The sequence below is a fragment of the Triticum dicoccoides genome, chromosome 5A, assembly GCF_002162155.2.
Source record: "Triticum dicoccoides isolate Atlit2015 ecotype Zavitan chromosome 5A, WEW_v2.0, whole genome shotgun sequence".
Classification (NCBI taxonomy): domain Eukaryota; kingdom Viridiplantae; phylum Streptophyta; class Magnoliopsida; order Poales; family Poaceae; genus Triticum; species Triticum dicoccoides.
Window position 1 is genome coordinate 182666205 of NC_041388.1, and position 20325 is coordinate 182686529.

Here is a 20325-nt window from a genome sequence, read left to right on the forward strand (position 1 = left end):
TCTTCCCCGTCGTCCTAGTCTTCTCCTCGCGCGCCTGCCTCCATCGCCTCGCAACCTCGTCATGGATCAACCGCGTCCGCCGCCATGGATTTCCTCATGGAGCACCACCATCGCATCTCCACGAGTCCGTCGGGTTCCGGCCATCCCCGTCGTTGCCGGACCTCCTTAGCTCGCCGGAGCTCCTGCCGTGTCGCCGCTGTTGCTTGTTGCCGCGCCACTAGAGGAGTGTTGCCTCTGCTCCTCGAGCAAGCGCTGCCGCCTCGCGTTGACTCGTCGTCGTCGAGTCCTCGCCGGAGAACAACGCCCCGCACCCGGACCCACTCGTCTCGCCGCCGGCAAGCCCTGCCTCCGCCGCCCTCGCCGTCGCGTCTTCTTCTGCTTCCGGCGTCATCCGTGCGTCGCGTTCTGCTGCGGCCTTTGTTCTTCTGCAACGAGGAGCAACGAGTCGTTCGTGCGTTGACCACGTTTTCCCCCAGGTCGATCGATCCAGCCAGGAGCAGCCCTGCAACCCCGCGGCCCAGATCCAGCGCCCGCGTGGGCCTCAGGCAGGCCGGCCTCCTCTGCTTCCTATTGGGCTGAGCCCATGGTGAGGCCAGCTCCAGCGCCCTCCTTTTTTCCCATTGTTGGGCCAGCTAGATACGGCCCGTTTCGTGTTTTTTTGTCATAGTACATTTTACCTATTTTTTCTAGGAGTTTGGCAGTTTTGCAGAATAGCCCCTGTTCTTCTTGCATTTAATATCTCACAAACTATGCATCTTTTGTAAAAAAACTTCATATATGAAAAATGCTTAGTTTTCTGTCTAGTTTCATAATATGCCACTTTCATCCATGTTTGAAATGCTTAAAACGATGTTTGATTAAATTTGCTCATATAGCATGCTAAAACAGTTTAATTCATAACTAAATAACCGTAGCTCCATTTTAAATAAACTTTATATGTAAATGGGGTAGAAAAATGCCTAGTTTAACATGGTGCACTTTTCTTGCATGTTTAATTACTCTAAAATTGTGTTTAGGGAAGAACAGTACCAAACCTAAAATATGCACATGACGAGTTTCCGGACTTGTTGTTTGTTGTTCCAGCCTCATTTAAACTTGCCTAGATAGGTAGTTTTCATATGCTTCACCCCTTGCCATGTTAATCAACATTTTACATTGTTGGGTACATAAACGAGATCGAACTAAATAACTTGAATGTGGTGTTCCGTCAATATGCAACTGGTAGCATATTGAGCTCCACTTAATTTGTAGTATTATTTGTGCACTTTGCCATGCCATGTTTCATTAAACCGGACATGGATCATACTTGGTTGTGCATCATGCCATGTTCATGTGGTGGTTGTTTAATATGCTGTTTGCTTCTTTCCGGGTTACTTCTCGCGTTAGCTTTGGTTTCGTTTCGGAGTAGTGAGGATCCGTTCGACTACGCCCGTTTGTGCTCTTCATGGACTCGTTCTTCTTCCTTGCGAGATCTCAGGCAAGATGATCATACCTCGAAATCACTTCTATCTTTGCTTGCTAGTTGTTCGCTCTATTGCTATGCCGCGATACCTACCACTTGCTATATCATGCCTCCCATATTGCCATGTTAAGCCTCTAACCCACCCTGTCCTAGCAAATCGTTGTTTGGCTATGTTACCGCTTTCCTCAGCCCCTCTTATAGCATTGTTAGTTGCAGGTGAAGATGAAGTTTGTTCCTTGTTGAAACCTGGTTATTATTTGGGATATCACAATATATCTTATTTATTTTAATGCATCTATATACTTGTTAAAGGGTGGAAGGCTCGACCTTATGCCTAGTGTTTTGTTCCACTCTTGCCGCCCTAGATTCCGTCATACCAGTGTTATGTTCCTTGATTTTGCATTCCTTACGCGGTTGGGTGTTCTGGGAACCCCTTGATAGTTCACTTTGAATAAAACTCCTTCAGTAAGGCCTGACCTTGGTTTTACCATTTGCCTCACCTAGCCTTTTTCCCTTGGGTTTTCAGAGCCCGAGGGTCATCTTTATTTTAAACCCTCCCCCCCGGGCTAGTGGTCCTCTGAGTGTTGGTCCATCCTGTCAGCCGCCGGTGGCCACCAGGGGCAACTCTGGGCTGGCCAACCGGAAGTTTGGACAATTCGGTGTGCCCTGAGAACGTGATATGTGCAGCTCCTATCGGGATTTGTCGGCACATTCGAGTGGCTTTGCTGGTCTTGTTTTACCATTGTCAAAATGTCTTGTAACCGGGATTCCGAGTCTGATCGGGTCTTCCTGGGAGAAGGAATATCCTTCCTTGACCGTGAGAGCTTGTGATGGGCTAAGTTGGGGCAACCCTGCAGGGTTTTGAACTTTCAAAAGCCGTGCCCGCGGTTATGGGTAGATGGGAATTTGTTAATATCCGGTTGTAGAAAACCTGACACTTAACTTAATTAAAATGAATCAACAACGTGTGTAGCCGTGATGGTCTTTTGTCGGCGGTGTCCCGGAAGAGAACACGGTATCGTGTTATGCTTGAACTAAGTAGTTTCAGGATCACTTCTTGATCTTTCTAGTTCACGGCCGTTGCATTGCTTCTCTCCTCGCTCTTATTTGCGTATGTTAGCCACCATATATTCTTAGTGCTTGCTGCAGCTCCACCTCACTACCCCTTTCCTACCTTAAGCTTAAATAGTCTTGATCTCACGGGTGTGAGATTGCTGAGTCCTCGTGACTCACAGATACTTCCAAACAGTTTCAAGTGCCGATGATTCCAGTGCAGGTGACGCAACCGAGCTCAAGTGGGAGCTCGATGAAGATCATGTTCGTTGTATTGTTTTCATTTCCAGTTGATCAGTAGTGGAGCCCAGTCGGGGTGATCGGGGATCTTTTGCATTAGGGGTTGTCTTTCTTTATATGGTTCCGTAGTCGGACCTTGATTGTATTATGGATGATGTAATGCTATATTTATGTTTTGTGTGAAGTGGCGATTGTAAGCCAACTCTTTATCCCTTTCTTATTCAGTACATGGGACGTGTAAAGATTACCCCTCTTGCTACATGCCTACCATGCGGTTATGCCTCTAAGTCGTGCTCCGACACGTGGAAGATATAGCCGCATCGTGGGTGTTACATCCTCTTCCCAAATATTGAGCGGGAAGGGAGTCAACAACGGCGGGCTAATTTGAAGGGGGACAGCTAATACAAGCTATCCTGACAAAAGCGGTCTTCGCCTGTGAAAGGCTCTGGTGGTGACGCCGTCTTGGGCTCCACGATGACCTCCGCCTTGCCGTCTGCCTGGTCTTGGTCTTGTTGCACCGAAATGGCAACCTTTGTCTGAGGCCTCGGTACTCTGCGGCTGCGCTTGCCTCCTTTTCACCAACGAGGAAACAAGGAAGCTGCACGCTGGCACCCGCCTGGTGTCGATCGTCATGGCTTACGTCACGAGAGCCTCGTGAGGTTTGCCCTGCCTTGATATCTCCGCTCCTCGTGAGCCTGCCTAGCTAGGCCACTCTAGAGGAGGTCTTGCGTCGTCCGCCTCGCGGGGCTTGGCCCCTCGCGAGGGTCTTGGATGCTTTGTTGGTGAAGATGGGCCGTACGGCCTGCTACTTGGCCACGCCGTGGGTCGCAGGCAGGCAAGTCTGGGGACCCCCGTTGCCATAACGCCGACAGTAGCCCCGGGCCCAAGGTGAGCTCGGGCTTGGCTTCGCGGCGAAACCAAGGGTCAAGCTCGATGCACCGCGGGCCCCAAAAGCCTGCGGCCTCGGTTGACGCATGGCGGTCCATAGGTCGTGGGCGTCTCTGCTTCCCCATGCTGCCCTTGAACCTGCCTGGCTATGCGGCCCCGCTTCTTGCACAGTTATTCTTCCCTCGCCACGCCCGGCTCTTCCAATCTCCCTGCTCCTTCGACGTCCTACTCCGCCTTCCCAATTCAACTTGCGCTCCGTCTGCTTCACCGCCATGGCGCCGAAACATGCCGAGAAGGGGAACAAAACCTTTTCCTCGCCAAATGCGCCTCCATCCTTCGAGCCGGCGCTCGGCCGACCTCGGGTGGTCAACGACGAGGCCATGGGCAAGGTATGCCCCATGCTCGCCTCCAGCTTCAACGAGTGGGGAGAGACGCCGGCCTGGCCTGTGTCTCACTCCAGCATGGATCAGGCAGTCACCGAGGTACCGATCTTCATTGATGCCCTCTGGGTTGGCCTACTTCCTCCCTTCTCCGCCTTCTCAATGCGGTGCTCGAGCACTATCAGATCCACATGCTCCATCTCGACCCTCAATCTGTGACCCTTCTTGTCGTCTTTGCTTTCGTGTGTGAGGCCATGGTGGGCATCACCCCTCAGTGGCACTCCACCGCCACTTCTTCTCGCTGCATCTCACCGGTGCCCAGTAGAGCTCGGGGTGGTTGGGCTTCCAGGCTTTGGCAACGACAGCAGGCATGGGGATCAACTTCAAGATTCCTTCATCCGCGAGCGAGTTCCGCACGCGATGGGTGTTTGTTGATGCCGGCATGCTCAACCCTCTGCTCCAAGCTCCGATGGGGCCTGCCATTCCAAACTCTGGCTGGAGTCATCAGAAGCTCACGAGCCCCTGCCTTGCCCCCGTCTGGGCTAGGCTGAGGTGGTTGAAGGACATTGGCGTGACTGCGCCCATGGTGGTGAGGGAGTTCGTCAGGCGTCGAGTTGCTCCGCTTCAGCGCCATTCTCGCCTGATGTGGGCCTTGCTCAGCGGACAGGACAACATGAGGTTTCAGGAGGAAGGGCTTCCTCTCGCTGCGCGGCAAACAGTGCTCACGGTCCTATCTGGTGTCCCTCTGCCGGACGAGATGCCCAGGAAAAGTTGCATGTTGTACCGCTGCGAGAACAAGGCCACGTTTGCCGCGAACATGCCTTCCTTTGATGAGTGGGGGCTGCACCCAATCGGCTTGGTGGGCCCCCGCGAGAATCCCGTCATCATGGTCCCCCTCTTCGCCGCCGGTGCCGAGCTCGCCCCAGCTGACGGTGCGGGGGAGCGAGTGGCGACGGTGGCCGACTGCTCAGATGTTGAGGAGCACATGCCGAGCGCTGATCCGGGGGCGTCATCCTTAGGAGCTTGCGATGCCCCTCCTGAGGCATCGGTCGCTGACGAGATGCGGCATGCGGCTCCCGAGGCCGAGGCTCAAGGAGCTTCGGGAGGTCGCAGCGAGAAAGAGCCAGGTTGTTCGCCATAGCCGGGCTCCCCTGAAGCCATCCCTCTTGGTTCTTCTTCGGCTCCGCCGCGCTCCAGCCGTCACGTCCAGCGTTTCGGTCGCCTTTGTGTGGACTTCGAGGAACTTCTCAAGAGGAAAGGATGCCCTAGCGGTGGCAGCATCTTCGGACTGTTGAAGCGATGGAAGTACATCGCTATCGATGAGTAAGTACCTTATCTTGGTGATCTTCTATGTGCCGCCTTCCTTTCCTGACGATTGTCCCCTCAGGCCCCCTTCTGCTAAGGCCGCGAAATCTCCGGAGAAGCAGCTCCCTCTCGTCCCATCGCACCCGCCAAGCTCCAGCGCTACAGGCTTGGACGCTGCCCATGGCGTGTGGTCAGCCATGGGAGTTGGTCCGTCATCAAGGCGCCCCGAGTTTGCGCCTTCGCCGTCGTTTCTTCGCGGCCTTGCTCGGAGCACAACAGGTGTTCCAATGGCTCCTCCCATGGTCACGGTTAGTAGATGGCTAGCCTCTATCCTGGAGTCTCCTTCAAGCAGTGGGCCGTGTTCGGTTCGGGCCCCTCGCGAGGGTCAGCTGGCGCCTGGGGCCGTGCCAGCCGCCAGCCCCCAACCGGGAGGTGGTGCGCCACTTGATGCTCCACCCGCAACCCCCGAGGTGGAGGACGAGGTGGGCCGAGTGTTCGAGCTCAAGCGCGGGCGCAGCATGGTCCGCCACGAGCTCTTCCAGGAGGCGATGGGAGCGATTAACCGCCTTGGTGAAGAGCTTGCTGGTGTTGACTCGCGTCTTGAGGCTGAAGGTCTTCAGTTGGTGGAGGAGCGGCGCAAGCTACGAGTGGCCATCAACCTTGGTCGTTATCATCGCGACCTCGAGAACGCGAAGGCTGAGGCGTCCCTCAAGATTGCCAATGAGGCCCGCTCGCGAGCTTTCGAAGAAGCTCACAAGGGCAATTGCCGCCGCGAGGCTACTGAGGAGCACGTGTGGGAGCTCCAGGCCTGGAGCGCGTCCCTTGAGCAGCAGGTCGAGGAGCGCGGGGCCGCCCTTGCGTCGATGAGGGGGACGCCTGCAGAGGAAGAGGAGGTCCGGCAGCGCGACGAGACGCTGGCCCTGGAAGCCATGGAGCGCAGCCTCGAGCTCGTGCGACCGGAGACGAGGGAGCGTCAAGTCACTCAAGCTGAAGATGCCGTTGGGGCCCGCAAGGTCAGAGTCGAGGAGGAGATCAATCGCCGGGTGGCCGAGGTTCGCGCAGATCTTTAGGGCAGGTACGACTTGAAGCTGAAGCTCGCTGGTCAGGAGGGTGCGGGCAGGGCTGCCGCCCTCAGGCCCAGGTTGGACGAGGCTAAGAGGCGTGTGGAGGCCACAGCTGCCGCCCTGGTTACGGCGCAGGCAGACTTGGCCTCTGCCCGCGCCGAGCTGTCTTCCATCCGGAAATGAGTTGATGATGCCGAGGCCGTCTATCACATCCCTAGTTTTGGTATGACCTAGGCTTGCTTTGTGCATCATGTTTAAATTTCAAATGAAGTTGAAATGGGGATGTTCCAAACCCTAGCACCAAAGCAAATTCAAATAGGTTCAAGTTAAAATTGGAATTTCAATAAACCCAAAATGCTCTTCAAAAATGCTCATGGTCTTTGGAAAATGTTGCAAACAATAACCAGAGGTGATGCAAATTTTTGCTAAACATTTTGGATTTTTGAATGAACCCATATGTATTTGAATTGGAGCTGTTTAAAATAATATATATATTTTAAAGGCTCCAAAAATGTTGGAATTTGGTGAGGGCCTCTGGTATATTATAACTAGTGGTCACAAGGAATCTCAACATTTTTATTTTGTGCTAGTATTTATTTTAAGCCAAAAACAAATGTCAGAAATAGAAAAGAAAACAAAAAAAAGAAAGCTTACCTGAGGCCTGGCACTGTTACAGCCCAGCTGGCCAGCCCCGTCTTCTACCTCTTGCCAGTAGGCAGAGGAGAAGCTGGGCACGACGCACGCGCGCGGCCACCGCGCGCCACCTCCACCCTGCCTGGCTGTCCTCCCGTCGCCTGGACCTCCCTCGCGTCGCCACGCACCCCTGGACCTCTCTCACTCTCTCCCGCGCTCCTCCCCTCCTTTGATTTCTCTTCCCCGCGGCGCCACCGAGCGCAGCCGACGCCACCGCTCGCCGTTGTCGCGGCCACCGCCTCCCTATCGCCTCCCCGACGTGCCCCAGGGATTCGCCTCGTCGCCTTCCTCCTCATCGTAGAGCCACACATCGCCGGGAGCTCTACTTTGCCATCAATTCCGTCATCTTCAACCTCTCGGCCGCCGAGATCGCCAGCGCCCGACCTTCATCTCTGACTCGTCTCCGAGCCCGCTGACCATCCCGTCGCCTCCGCTGTGAGATTCTGTGTCTGTTCTCCCTCTTCCCGAGCTCGTTTACGCCCCGCAGTCGTTGCCCCCTTGTCGACTGAACCGCGCCACCGCCCGAGCTCGTCGGCGGCAACGCTCCGATGACCATTTGGTCCCAGACGCGTATCCACTGAGCTTGCTACCCGCGCTGAGCCTCGCTAGTGCCTCCCCTTGCCCGCTTGCACCCCGCAACACTAACCCCGCGCGCACTCGAGCTCCGGCCGCCGCACTCGTCGTCGCTGGCGCCACTCCGGCCGCTTCCCGGCCGTGCCACCACCACGGCTGGATGCGGACGAGCGTCCGCGTCCTGTAGCTACACTCCGCGCGCCAAATGGCCCCCTGTAGGCAAAACCCACAGCGCACCGCCGTGTTTGGACTCGCCGGCGGCTAAACGCCGGCGACCGCTGACCTTCGACCGGCGTGGGTTGACCCCACTGCCCAGTTTGACCCCCCTCTCTCTCGCCGACTTGCGGGCCCTGCCTGACTAATTACTCTAGTTAGCACTAATTAGCTATATATATTAGCTACTACGGTCACTGACTAGTGGGCCCTGCCCAGTTAGTTAGGACTAACTAACTTAGTTAGTTGACTAGGTCACTGACCAGTGGGACCCACTGGTTAGGTTTGACCTGGTCAGCCCCATCGACTCGCTTACGTCATGCTGACGTAGATCTGACGCAATAATTGATTTCTGGAATTATTTTAACTCGGGAAATTCCAGAATATTGCTTAAACTTCTAGAATTCATAGAAATTCAACCGTAGCTCAGAATGAAATAATTTATATATAAAAAATTATCAGAAAAATGCAAGGAATCAATTTATGCCAGTTACATGCATGAAAAACCAACTTATACATGCTGTATAAGTGAAAACATAATATGGGCATTTTAAATGCTTCATTTTAAATTGCATTTGAATCTTTGATTCAAATGGGCTTCAACCAACTTGGTAGCATCTTGCATTAGCCCAAACACTAGCATTTGCACATGTCATGTTCATGCATCATTTTGTTGCATTTGTTTGTGTGTTGATCGTCGGCATCGTTTCTTCTCGATAGGTTCCACTCCGGAAGGTGTTCCCGAGTACCTGTCAAAGGAGCAGTGCCCCTTCGTCGTTCTATCAGGCAAGCAACCCCCCTTGAGCATTTCGATAAATCCCACTCTCTCGCTCCTTCTCCTTATACTACATTAGGATAACAACGATTCAAACTGCTACTTTCTGCTGCGGTAGTTGAACCCATTCCTCTGCATGACCTGTAATTGCCACAGTAAATAGTTGAAACCCACTAGCATGAGTACGAGTTTCTTGAGCCTTGATGTGCCTACTCATCCATGCTTGTTTTCTTTATGCCAGCTATGCTTAGAGTTGTGCCAAGTCTGATTCATCGGGAATGAATCGGAGTGGTGAACATGTCCTACTGATAAAGGCTAAGGTGTGAACACGTTTTGGTAAAGGTAGCGATGAGAGGCCATGTAGGAGTACATGGTGGGTTGTCTCATTGGAACCGTCCCTAAGCACTGAGTTTTGTGTATGTTATCCAAGTCCAGTTACTACCACACATTGGGTTCCGGTTATCCGGCCCCTCTCGGCTTATTAATCCACTTGATCTCTGTCCAGGAGTTGCAACTAGTTTTTGGTGTTTGTAGGTAGTGCTATTTGTCTACCAGGTGGTGTCCGACGGGACGAGCTTGGGACAGACTAGGCACCGTGGCACGGTGTACCAAGTGGCACCCGGATGGTGGGCTTGGGAACCCTGCACACATCGTTTGGGGCCGTACTGGAGACTTCGGCCAAAACTCCTTGCGGATGGAACTCGAATAGGAGATAAACCTGGATGAGAGACTTGTGTGGTTAGTCAGGTCGTGGCCGACACCCTCGCCTGGCTTCCGCTTGAAGGTTGCCGAGGTACATGATGTGTACAGGGCGATAAGTGGCGAGAGCATGTGTGAAAAAGTACACCCCTGCAGGGTTAACATTATCTATTCGAATAGCCGTTTTCCTCGGATATGGAAACTTGGAGGACTTATGTAGTACATAGACAACTTGAAGTGGATACTCTAAAATACGCAAGATAAGCATGAGTGCCATGGATGGCCTTCTCGTAGGGAGACGGGAATGGATCCGTAGTGGAGTATTGATATGGTGAATATGTGGACTCGTGTGCGTCTCCTCACCTCAAAGAAGTTTCTGATACTCGTAGTATAGGTTAGCCACTGAGTCAAAGCTGGCTTGCTACTGTTAAAACTCCACCACCCCCTTTGTTGATAATGTTGCATATGTAGATAGTTCTGTTGTAAGACTTGCTGAGTACCTTCATACTCACGTTTGCTTATTTATGTTTTGCAGTTGGTCACTCTAGTGACTTCGATGAGTAGCTTGTATCCCAGCTATGATCTTGTACCCTTGGGAGGGTCCTGTTTAGTCAGGCTTCTTAGTCTTTCCCTTTTGTAGTTGTCTGTACCCAGACATGTAATGCTTCCGTTGCTTGTATGCTCTGAATGATGGGTCATGAGACCCCTGTTTGTATTGAATGCTATGTGGCTCTTTTGGGCCTTTATCTATATGAGTTTGAGTTATGTTGTGATGCCATGTTGTACAGCACATACTTGCACATTATGTGTACGTGTAATGTGTATTGCTATGTGTGGGATCCGACAACCTAGTTGTTTGTCCTTGGTAGACTCTCTTATGGGGAAATGTAGTCTAGTGCTTCCACTGAGCCTTGGTAGTCCGCTACAGCCTGGTTTACCGGAGTCCTGCTAGCCCAGTACTACTGCTCCGGAACACTTAGATTGGCCGGCATGTGAGTCACATCATCCCTGTGTCTGTCCCTTCAGGGAAATGTCACGCGGAGACATCCGGAGTCCTGCCTAGCCTGCTACAGCCCGGGTTCCCGGAGTCCTGTTATCCTAGTGCTACAACCCGGATTCATTCGCTGTTGACTGACATGCTCGAGGTTGATTCATGTATGCCTGTCCCTGTAAGTTAGTGCTACTTTGGGTTCACGACTAGTCATGTCGGCCCGGGTTCTCTGTCATATGCATGCTAGCGACACTATCATATACGTGAGCCAAAAGGCATACACGGTCCCGGGCCAGGTAAGGTGGCACCCGTGGGAATACTGTGCGTGAGGCCGCAAAGTGATATGAAGTGTTACATGCTAGATCGGTGTGACTTAGGATCGGGGTCCCAACAGCGTTGGTATCAGAGCCTGACTGACTGTAGGATTTCCAAGCCAAACTGGTCGAAGTTGAGTCTAGAAATCCTTTAGTTATATAAGGGAATTGATTGTGGAAGGGAACATAAGCCTCTTTTTACTCCTTTACCTCATGTCATTCTTTTTGAGTCAGTCTCTTGTTTTCTACGAGGGTTAAGGCCTAGGCTTCTCCTCTATCTCTCAGGATGATGTGTTACTAAACCGTAAAGTCTTAGGATTGTTGGGTTGTGTCTCCGTACAGCTCTACTACTTCCGTGTGTCCTCAGTTTGACCGAGAACCTTGATATTATGATGCTGATTGATTATGTTATTCCTTTAATGAATGTCTCAAAATCCTTTTGAGCATTTACAGCCGTTATGCTGCCGAAATTGTCTTAGGATTTTTAGAGTTTCCAATTCTTTTGCATTACATTCCGCATCCTTATGTCGATGCTAATTCCATCCTTGTTTCCTTGGTTTCTGTGCCAGGGTGTCGTCTGCTAACCAAGGTTCAGTTGCTCATAGCAAGAACCACGGAGATAGTAGGGATGAGGATCCTCCTGACCAGCCTTTGATGGCAGAGTTCTTGTTAGCATCCGAGAGGAACCAGCTTGAGACTAACTGCTTGCTGGCACAGATTGAGAAGAACACCGCACATCAGCGTAAGAAGTTGGTTTCTATCACCGACTTCATTGGTCTGAAACCACCCACCTTCCATCATTCCATTGAGCCACTTGATGCGGATGACTGGCTCCGGAGCATCACTCACAAGTTGCATACTGCGAGAGTGGCCGAAGGTGACAAGGTCACCTATGCTACCTATCACCTGAAAGGTCCTGCTAGTATTTAGTGGCAGAGCTATGAGGCTATGCTACCAGCTGGCCAGATTCCTACCTGGAGGGATTTCACCAAGGCTTTTCGTGAGCACCACATTCCTCAGGCTCTCATTGACCGCAAGAGGGAAGAGTTTTGTAGTTTTACCCAGGGTAAGCTGCCTGTTGATGCTTACAGTAGAGAGTTTGGGAACCTCGCCCGCTATGCTACAGAAGAAGTGTCCACGGACGCCAAGAAGCAGGCTAGGTTCCGGAAGGGTCTCAACCCTAAGTTGCATCGTGATCTCCAACTGCATCATTGTGATACTTTCTAGGCTCTTGTGAACAAGGCCATTAATGCAGAGATAGCTCAGCTCACTTACGAGGAGTCTCGTAAGCACAACTGTGATCTGGGTTCTTCCTCCCGCTCTGGCTCTCAGAAGCGATGGATTTGGATTCTGAACTCGGCTCTTCCACCTTGATATGCACCGAGGCCATCCGATGTGGCGCCTCACCCAGCTCAGCAACGTGCTCCACCCAGGCCTATTAGTGGACCACTTGCCAATGTAGGTCCACGTCCTGCCTCAGGAACTTGCTTCACCTGCGGAGAACCAGGACACTATGCACGTGACTGCCCTCAGTCCAGTTATACTCCACCCCAGTCTGAGAGGTCTGTTGGCCGTGAAAAGCCATCAGGCAAGATGATCGGTACCAAGCCAGCCATCACTGAGCGAGCATGTGTGCACCATGTGTCTGCTACAGAATCTCAAGATGATCCCGACGTCGTATTGGGAACACTTCTTGTCAATTGTCACCCAGCTTCTATTCTGTTCGATACTGGAGCATCCCACTCCTTCATATCCGAAGTTTATGCTTGGTTGCACGGCATGTCATTTTGTGATATGCCAACTCCACTAATAATCCAGACTCCAGGTTCCAAATGGAAAACCTCTAAGGTAAGCCATGGTAATGAAATCCTTTTTGACAGACTGGTATTCCTTGCTTCTTTGATATCTCTCAAGTCCACAGATATTAACATCATCTTGGGTATGGACTGGATGACAGCTCATCATGCCAAGATCGATTGTTACACTAGATCTGTTCAACTTACACATCCATCTGGCAAAATAGTCACTGTCTCCACTAGAGTTGCAAGGCGTCAACTCTATTCTCTTAATGCCAGCCCTCTTCCAGACCTTGAAGATATTCCGGTAGTTCGTGACTTCTCGGATGTCTTTCCAGAAGAACTGCCAGGTGTCCCACCTGACAGAGATGTAGAGTTTGTCATAGAACTTATCCCAGGAACTGTTCCAATCTCTAGGAGACCATACAAGATGGCACCTTTGGAGTTAGCCAAGCTTAAGAAGCAGCTTGATGAGTCCTTGCAAAAGGGTTTCATCCGTCCCAGTTCTTCTCCTTGGGCTTGTCCTGTCCTCTTCGTCAAGAAGAAGGATGGTACGGATCGGATGGTTGTAGATTATCGTCCCATTAATTTGGTCACGATAAAGAACAAGTATCCGCTCCTCAGGATCAACGACCTGTATGATCAACTCACTGGATCCTCAGTCTTTTCCAAGATGGATTTGAGGTTAGGCTACCACCAAATCAAAATCAGAAATGGGGACATGCCCAAAACGGCCTTTGTCACTCGTTATGGTCAATACGAGTACACCGTGATTTCTTTCGGCCTAACCAATGCTCCAGCTACTTTCTCCCGCTTGATGAACTCGATCTTTATGGAGTACTTAGATAAGTTCGTCGTGGTTTATCTCGATGATATTCTTATTTACTCGAAGAACGAGGAAGAGCATGTCGCACATCTTAGACTTGTGTTAGAAAAACTCAGAGAGCACCGCCTTTATGCCAAGTTCTCCAAGTGTGAATTTTGGTTGCCAGAAGTGACCTATTTGGGCCACGTGATCTCTGGTAAGGGCATTTCTGTCAATCCCGAGAGAGTCAAAGCCGTTCTCGATTGGACTCCACCCGAAACGGTCAAACAAGTTAGGAGTTTCGTTGGTCTAGCCAGTTATTGTCGCCGCTTCGTTGAAAACTTCTCCAAAGTGGCAAACCCCTCATGGAACTTCTCAAGAAAGATAAAAGGTTTGAGTGGACCCCATAGTGTGAGCACAGTTTTCAGGAACTGAAAAGATGCCTGACTTCTGCGCCCATACTCGTGCCACCGGATTTCACTAAAGACTTTGTTATCTATTGCGACGCTTCGCGTCAAGGACTAGGTTGAATTCTTATGCAGGATCGTCATATGATTGCCTATGCATCTCAATAGTTGCATCCTCATGAGGAAAATTATCCTACACATGATCTAGAGCTTGCAGCCGTAGTCTATGCACTTAAGACTTGGCGACATTATCTTCTTGGTAACCGTTGCGAAATCTACACTGACCATCAGAGTCTCAAGTATATCTTCACCCAACCGGATCTGAATCTCAGACAGAGACGTTGGTTGGAGTTGATCTCGGATTACAACTTAGGAATCACCTACACCCCAGGCAAAGCCAATGTCATGGCTGATGCTTTAAGTCGTAAATCCTATTGCAACAACCTCGTGTTGCAACAATATCAACCACCCCTCCATGAGGAATTCTGTAAGCTTAATCTTCACATAGCTCCTCATGGTTCTCTTTCTACCTTGGTGGCGAAACCTACCCTTATGGATCAGATCATAGAGGCTCAGAAGCATGATACGGGAATCTCCCGGATCAAGAAAAATATTTCCAAGGGAGTTGCCGACTGTTTCTCTATGGATGAACAAGGTGTTGTTTACTTTGGAAACCATTTGGTGGTTCCCAAATGTCAACAGATGCAGCAACTAATCCTTAAGGAGGCCCATGAATCTCCTCTCACGATTCATCCCGGTAGTACAAAGGTGTATTAGGACCTACGCCAGAGGTTCTGGTGGACTAGGATGAAGAGAGAAATCGTTCAATATATTGCCAACTGTGACGTTTGTCATCGCGTTAAGGCAGGGCATCAAAGACCTGCTGGCACCCTTCAACCTTTAGCTATTCCCGAGTGGAAATGGGACAAAGTTGGTATGGACTTCATCAGCGGCTTTCCCACGACCAAGAAAGGAAATAATGCTATCTTCGTAGTCATTGATCGTCTCTCCAAAGTGGCTCACTTCCTACCTGTTCGAGAGAGTATCACTGCTAGTCAGCTCGCTGACTTATATATCTCCCGAATAGTGTCACTCCATGGTGTTCCACTAGAGATCAGTTCAGACCGTGGAAGTCTTTTCACTTCTCATTTCTGGGAAAGTTTCCAGAATTCCATGGGAACCCATCTTTCTTTCAGTACCGCTTTCCACCCTCAGTCAAGTGGTCAGGTGGAAAGGGTCAACCAAATTCTCGAAGACATGCTTAGAGCTTGTGTTATCTCATTCGGTATGGATTAGGAGAAGTGTCTTCCTTTCGCCGAGTTTGCTTATAACAATAGCTATCAATCCAGTCTTAAGAAAGCTCCTTTTGAGATTCTCTATGGACGAAGATGTCAAACACCTTTGAACTGGTCAGAAACCGGTGAAAGGCAATTCTTTGGGCTGGATATGATCCAGGAGGCAGAAGAGAAAGTTCACATCATTCGTGAAAATTTGAAAACAGCCCAATGTCGTCAAAAGAGCCAGTATGACCGTCGTCATAAGGAAGTGGCTTATGAAGTTGGCGACGAGGCTTACCTTTGGGTTACTCCTTTGAAGGGTACCCATCATTTCGGTATCAAGGGCAAGTTGGCTCCTTGTTACATTGGTCCTTTTCGCATTCTCGCTAAATGATGAGAGGTTGCCTACCAGTTGGAACTACCCCCACATCTTTCTCGAGTTCATGATGTCTTCCACGTCTCTCAACTCAGGCGTTGCTTCACGGATCCCATCCGCGGAGTGGACCACGAAACGCTTGATCTCCAAGATAACCTCACTTATCGAGAGTACCCCGTTCGCATTCTGGATCAAGCAGAGCGTGTCACTCGACTTCATAACATCAAGTTTCTCAAGGTTCAATGGTCTCATCATTCCGAGAGAGAAGCTACTTGGGAGCAAGAAGATCGTCATCGACTTGAGTACCCCACTTTTTTTCCGCCGACTGGTGAATCTCGGGACGAGATTTTTTCGAGTGGGGGCGAGTTGTCACATCCCTAGTTCTACTATGACCTAGGCTTGCTTTGTGCATCATGTTTAAATTTCAAATGAAGTTGAAATGGGGATGTTCCAAACCCTAGCACCAAAGCAAATTCAAATAGGTTCAAGTTAAAATTGGAATTTCAATAAACCCAAAATGCTCTTCAAAAATGTTCATGGTCTTTGGAAAATGTTGCAAACAACAACCAGAGGTGATGCACATTTTTGCTAAACATTTTAGATTTTTGAATGAACCCATATGTATTTGAATTGGAGCTGTTTAAAATAATATAAATATTTTAAAGGCTCCAAAAATGTTGGAATTTGGTGAGGGCCTCTGGTATATTATAACTAGTGGTCACAAGGAATCTCAACATTTTTATTTTATGCTAGTATTTATTTTAAGCCAAAAACAAATGTCAGAAATAGAAAAGAAAAAAAAAGCTTACCTAAGGCCTGGCACTATTACAGCCCAGCTGGCCAGCCCACCAGGGGCAGCCCCTTCTTCTACCTCTTGCCAGTAGGCAGAGGAGAAGCTGGGCACGACGCACGCGCGCGGCCACCGCGTGCCACCTCCACCCTGCCTGGCTGTCCTCCCGTCGCCTGTACCTCCCTCGCATCGCCACGCACCCCTGGACCTCTCTCACTCTCTCCCGCGCTCCTCCCCTCCTCTGATTTCTCTTCCCCGCAGCGCCACCGAGCGCAGCCGATGCCACCGCTCGCCGTTGCCGTGGCCACCACCTCCCTCTCGCCTCCCTGACGTGCCCCAGGGATTCGCCTTGTCTCCTTCGTCCTCATCGTCGAGCCACACATCGCCGGGAGCTCTGCTTCGCCATCAATTCCGTCATCTTCAACCTCTCGTCCGCCGAGATCGCCGGCGCCCGACCGTCATCTCCGACTCGTCCCCAAGCCTGCTGACCATCCCGTCGCCTCCGCTGTGAGATTCTGCATCTGTTCCCCCTTTTCCCGAGCTCGTTTACGCCCTGCAGCCGTCGCCCCCTTGTCGACCGAACCGCACCGCCGCCCGAGCTCGTCGGCGGCAAAGCTCCAGTGACCATTTGGTCCCAGACGCGTGTCCATCGAGCTTGCTGCCCCGCGCTGAGCCTCGCTAGTGCCTCCCCTTTCCCGCTTGCACCCCGCAACACTAACCCCGCGCGCACCCGAGCTCCGCCCGCCGCACTCGTCGTCGCTGGCGCCACTCCGGCCGCTTCCCGGCCGAGCCACCACCACGGCTGGATGCGGACGAGCGTCCGCATCCCGTAGCTGCACTCCGCGTGCCAAATGGCCCCCTGTAGGCAAAACCCGCAGCACACCGCCGCGTTTTGACTCACCGGCGGCTAAACGCCGGCGACTGCTGATGTTTGACTGGTGTGGGTTGACCCCACTGCCCAGTTTGACCTCCCCCTCTCTCTCACTAACTTGCGGGCCCCGCCCAACTAATTACTCTAGTTAGCACTAATTAACTAGCTAGATTAGCTACTACGGTCACTGAGTTAGGACTAACTAACTTAGTTAGTTGACTGGGTCACTAACTAGTGGGACCCACTGGTCAGGTTTGACCTGGTCAGCCCCGTTGACTCGCTTATGTCATGCTGACATAGAGCTGACGCAATAATTGATTTCTGGAATTATTTTAACTCAGGAAATTCCAGAATATTGCTTAAACTTCTAAAATTCATAGAAATTCAACCGTAGCTCAGAATGAAATAATTTATATATGAAAAATTATCAGAAAAATGCAAGGAATCCATTTACGCGAGTTACATGCATGAAAAACAAACTTATACATGCTTTATAAGTGAAAACATAATATGGGCATTTTAAATGCTTCATTTTAAATTGCATTTGAATCTTTGATTCAAATGGGCTTCAACCAACTTGGTAGCATCTTGCATTAGCCCAAACACTAGCATTTGCACATGTCATGTTCATGCATCATTTTGTTGCATTTGTTTGTGTGTTGATCGCTGGCACCGTTTCTTCTTGATAGGTTCCACTCCGGAAGGTGTTCCCGAGTACCTGTCAGAGGAGCAGTGCCCCTTCGTCGTTCTATCAGGAAAGCAACCCCCCTTGAGCATTTCGATAAATCCCACTCTCTCGCTCGTGCTCCTTATACTGCATTAGGACAACAACGATTCAAACTGCTACTTTCTGCTGCAGTAGTTGAACCCATTCCTCTGCATGACCTGTCATTGCCACAGTAAATAGTTGAAACCCACTAGCATGAGTAGGAGTTGCTTGAGCCTTGATGTGCCTACTCATCCATGCTTGTTTTCTTTATGCCAGCTATGCTTAAAGTTGTGTCAGGTCTGATTCATTGGGAATGAAACTGAGTGGTGAACATGTCCTACCGATAAAGGCTAAGGTGTGAACATGTTTTGGTAAAGGTAGCGATGAGAGGCCATGTAGGAGTACATGGTGGGTTGTCTCATTGGAACTGTCCCTAAGCGCTGAGTTTTGTGTATGTTATCCAAGTCCAGTTACTACCACACATTGGGTTCCGGTTATCCGGCCCCTCTCGGCTTATTAATCCACTTGATCTATGTCCAGGAGTTGCAACTAGTTTCTGGCGTTTGTAGGTAGTGCTACTTGTCTACTAGGTGGTGTCCGATGGGACGGGTTTGGGACAGACTAGGCACCGTGGCACGGTGTACCAAGTGGCACCCGGATGGTGGGCTTGGGAACCCTGCACACATCGTTTGGGGCCGTACTGGAGACTTCGGCCGGAACTCCTTGCGGATGGAACTCGAATAGGCAATAAACCTGGACGAGAGACTTGTGTGGTTAGTCAGGTCGTGGCCGACACCCTCGCCCAGCTTCCGCTTGAAGGTTGCCGAGGTACATGACGTGTACATGGCGATAAGTGGCGAGAGCGTGTGTGAAGAAGTACACCCCTGCAGGGTTAAGATTATCTATTCGAATAGCCGTTTTCCTCGGATATGGAAACTTGGAGGACTTATGTAGTACATAGACAACTTGAAGTGGATACTCTAAAATACGCAAGATAAGCGTGAGTGCTATGGATGGCCTTGTCGTAGGGAGACGGGAATGGATTCGTAGTGGAGTATTGATATGGTGAATATGTGGACTCGTGTGCGTCTCCTCACCTCAAAGAAGTTTCTGATACTCATAGTATAGGTTAGCCACTGAGTCAAAGCTGGCTTGCTGTTGTTAAAACTCCACCACCCCCTTTGTTGATAATGTTGCATATGTAGATAGTTCTGATGTAGGACTTGCTGAGTACCTTCGTACTCACGTTTGCTTATTTATGTTTTGCAGTTGGTTACTCTAGTGACTTTGACGAGTAGCTTGTATCCCAGCTTCGATCTTGTACCCTCGGGAGGGTCCTGTTTAGTCCGGCTTCTTAGTCTTTCCCTTTTGTAGTTGTCTGTACTCAGACATGTAATGCTTCCGTTGCTTGTATGCTCTGAATGATGGGTCATGAGACCCCTGTTTGTATTGAATGCTATGTGGCTCTTCTGGGCCTTTATCTATATGAGTTTGAGTTATGTTGTGATGCCATGTTGTACAACACATACTTGCACGTTATGTGTATGTGTAACATGTATTGCTATGTGTGGGATCCGACAACCTAGTTGTTTGTCCTTGGTAGACTCTCTTATGGGGAAATGTAGTCTAGTGCTTCCACTGAGCCTTGGTAGTCCGCTATAGCCCGGTTTACCGGAGTCGTGCTAGCCCATCACTACTGCTCCGGAACACTTAGACTGGACGACATGTGAGTCACTTCGTCCCTGTGTCTGTCCCTTCGGGGAAATGTCATGCGGAGACATCCGGAGTCCTGCCTAGCCTGCTACAGCCCGGGTTCCCGGAGTCCTGTTAGCCAGTGCTACAGCCCGGATTCATACGCTGTTGACCGACATGCTCGAGGTTGATTCATGTATGCCTGTCCCTGTAAGTTAGTGCTACTTTGGGTTCACGACTAGTCATGTCGGCCCGGGTTCTCTGTCATATGGATGCTAGCGACACTATCATATACATGAGCCAATAGGCACAAACGGTCCCGGGCCAGGTAAGGTGGCACCCGTGGGAATACCGTGTGTGAGGCCGCAAAGTGATATGAAGTGTTACATGCTAGATCGGTGTGACTTAGGAACGGGGTCCCGACACCGTCGCACGGCAGAACAGGGAGGAAGTGCTTCAACGCCGGACGCTGGAGCACGAGCACGCTCCTATGCTTCAAGACCTTCGGAACAAGGCCAAACCGCCCTGGGTTACATCTGCGACGAGAACACCCCGACCCCTCACTCAAGTGACTACGGCAGCCACTTGACCTTCTTCACCGAGGTGGTGACGCGCCTGGAGGCTCAATCTGCTAGAGCTTGGCAGCTTGTGGAGGAGAGGGATCGTGGCCTACTTCAGCGCGCCTTCTCCCGTGTCTTCAGCCACCTTCTGAACGCCGACCCCAACTTCGACTTCGATGCCGCCATTGCCCCTGTACCCATGGCCATCCGGGGCGACCTGGCGCGTTGGGTAGAGGACCATGTCGACGCGTTGGTCAAGGCCTTCACCTCAGAGAACGATGGGGTGGTGGTCATCACAGACGAAGGTGACGTGGTCAACGACGGCAATGGGGCGTCGCCGATGGCAACGACGATTCCGACAGAGATGATGATGATGCGAGTAACGCGTCCAT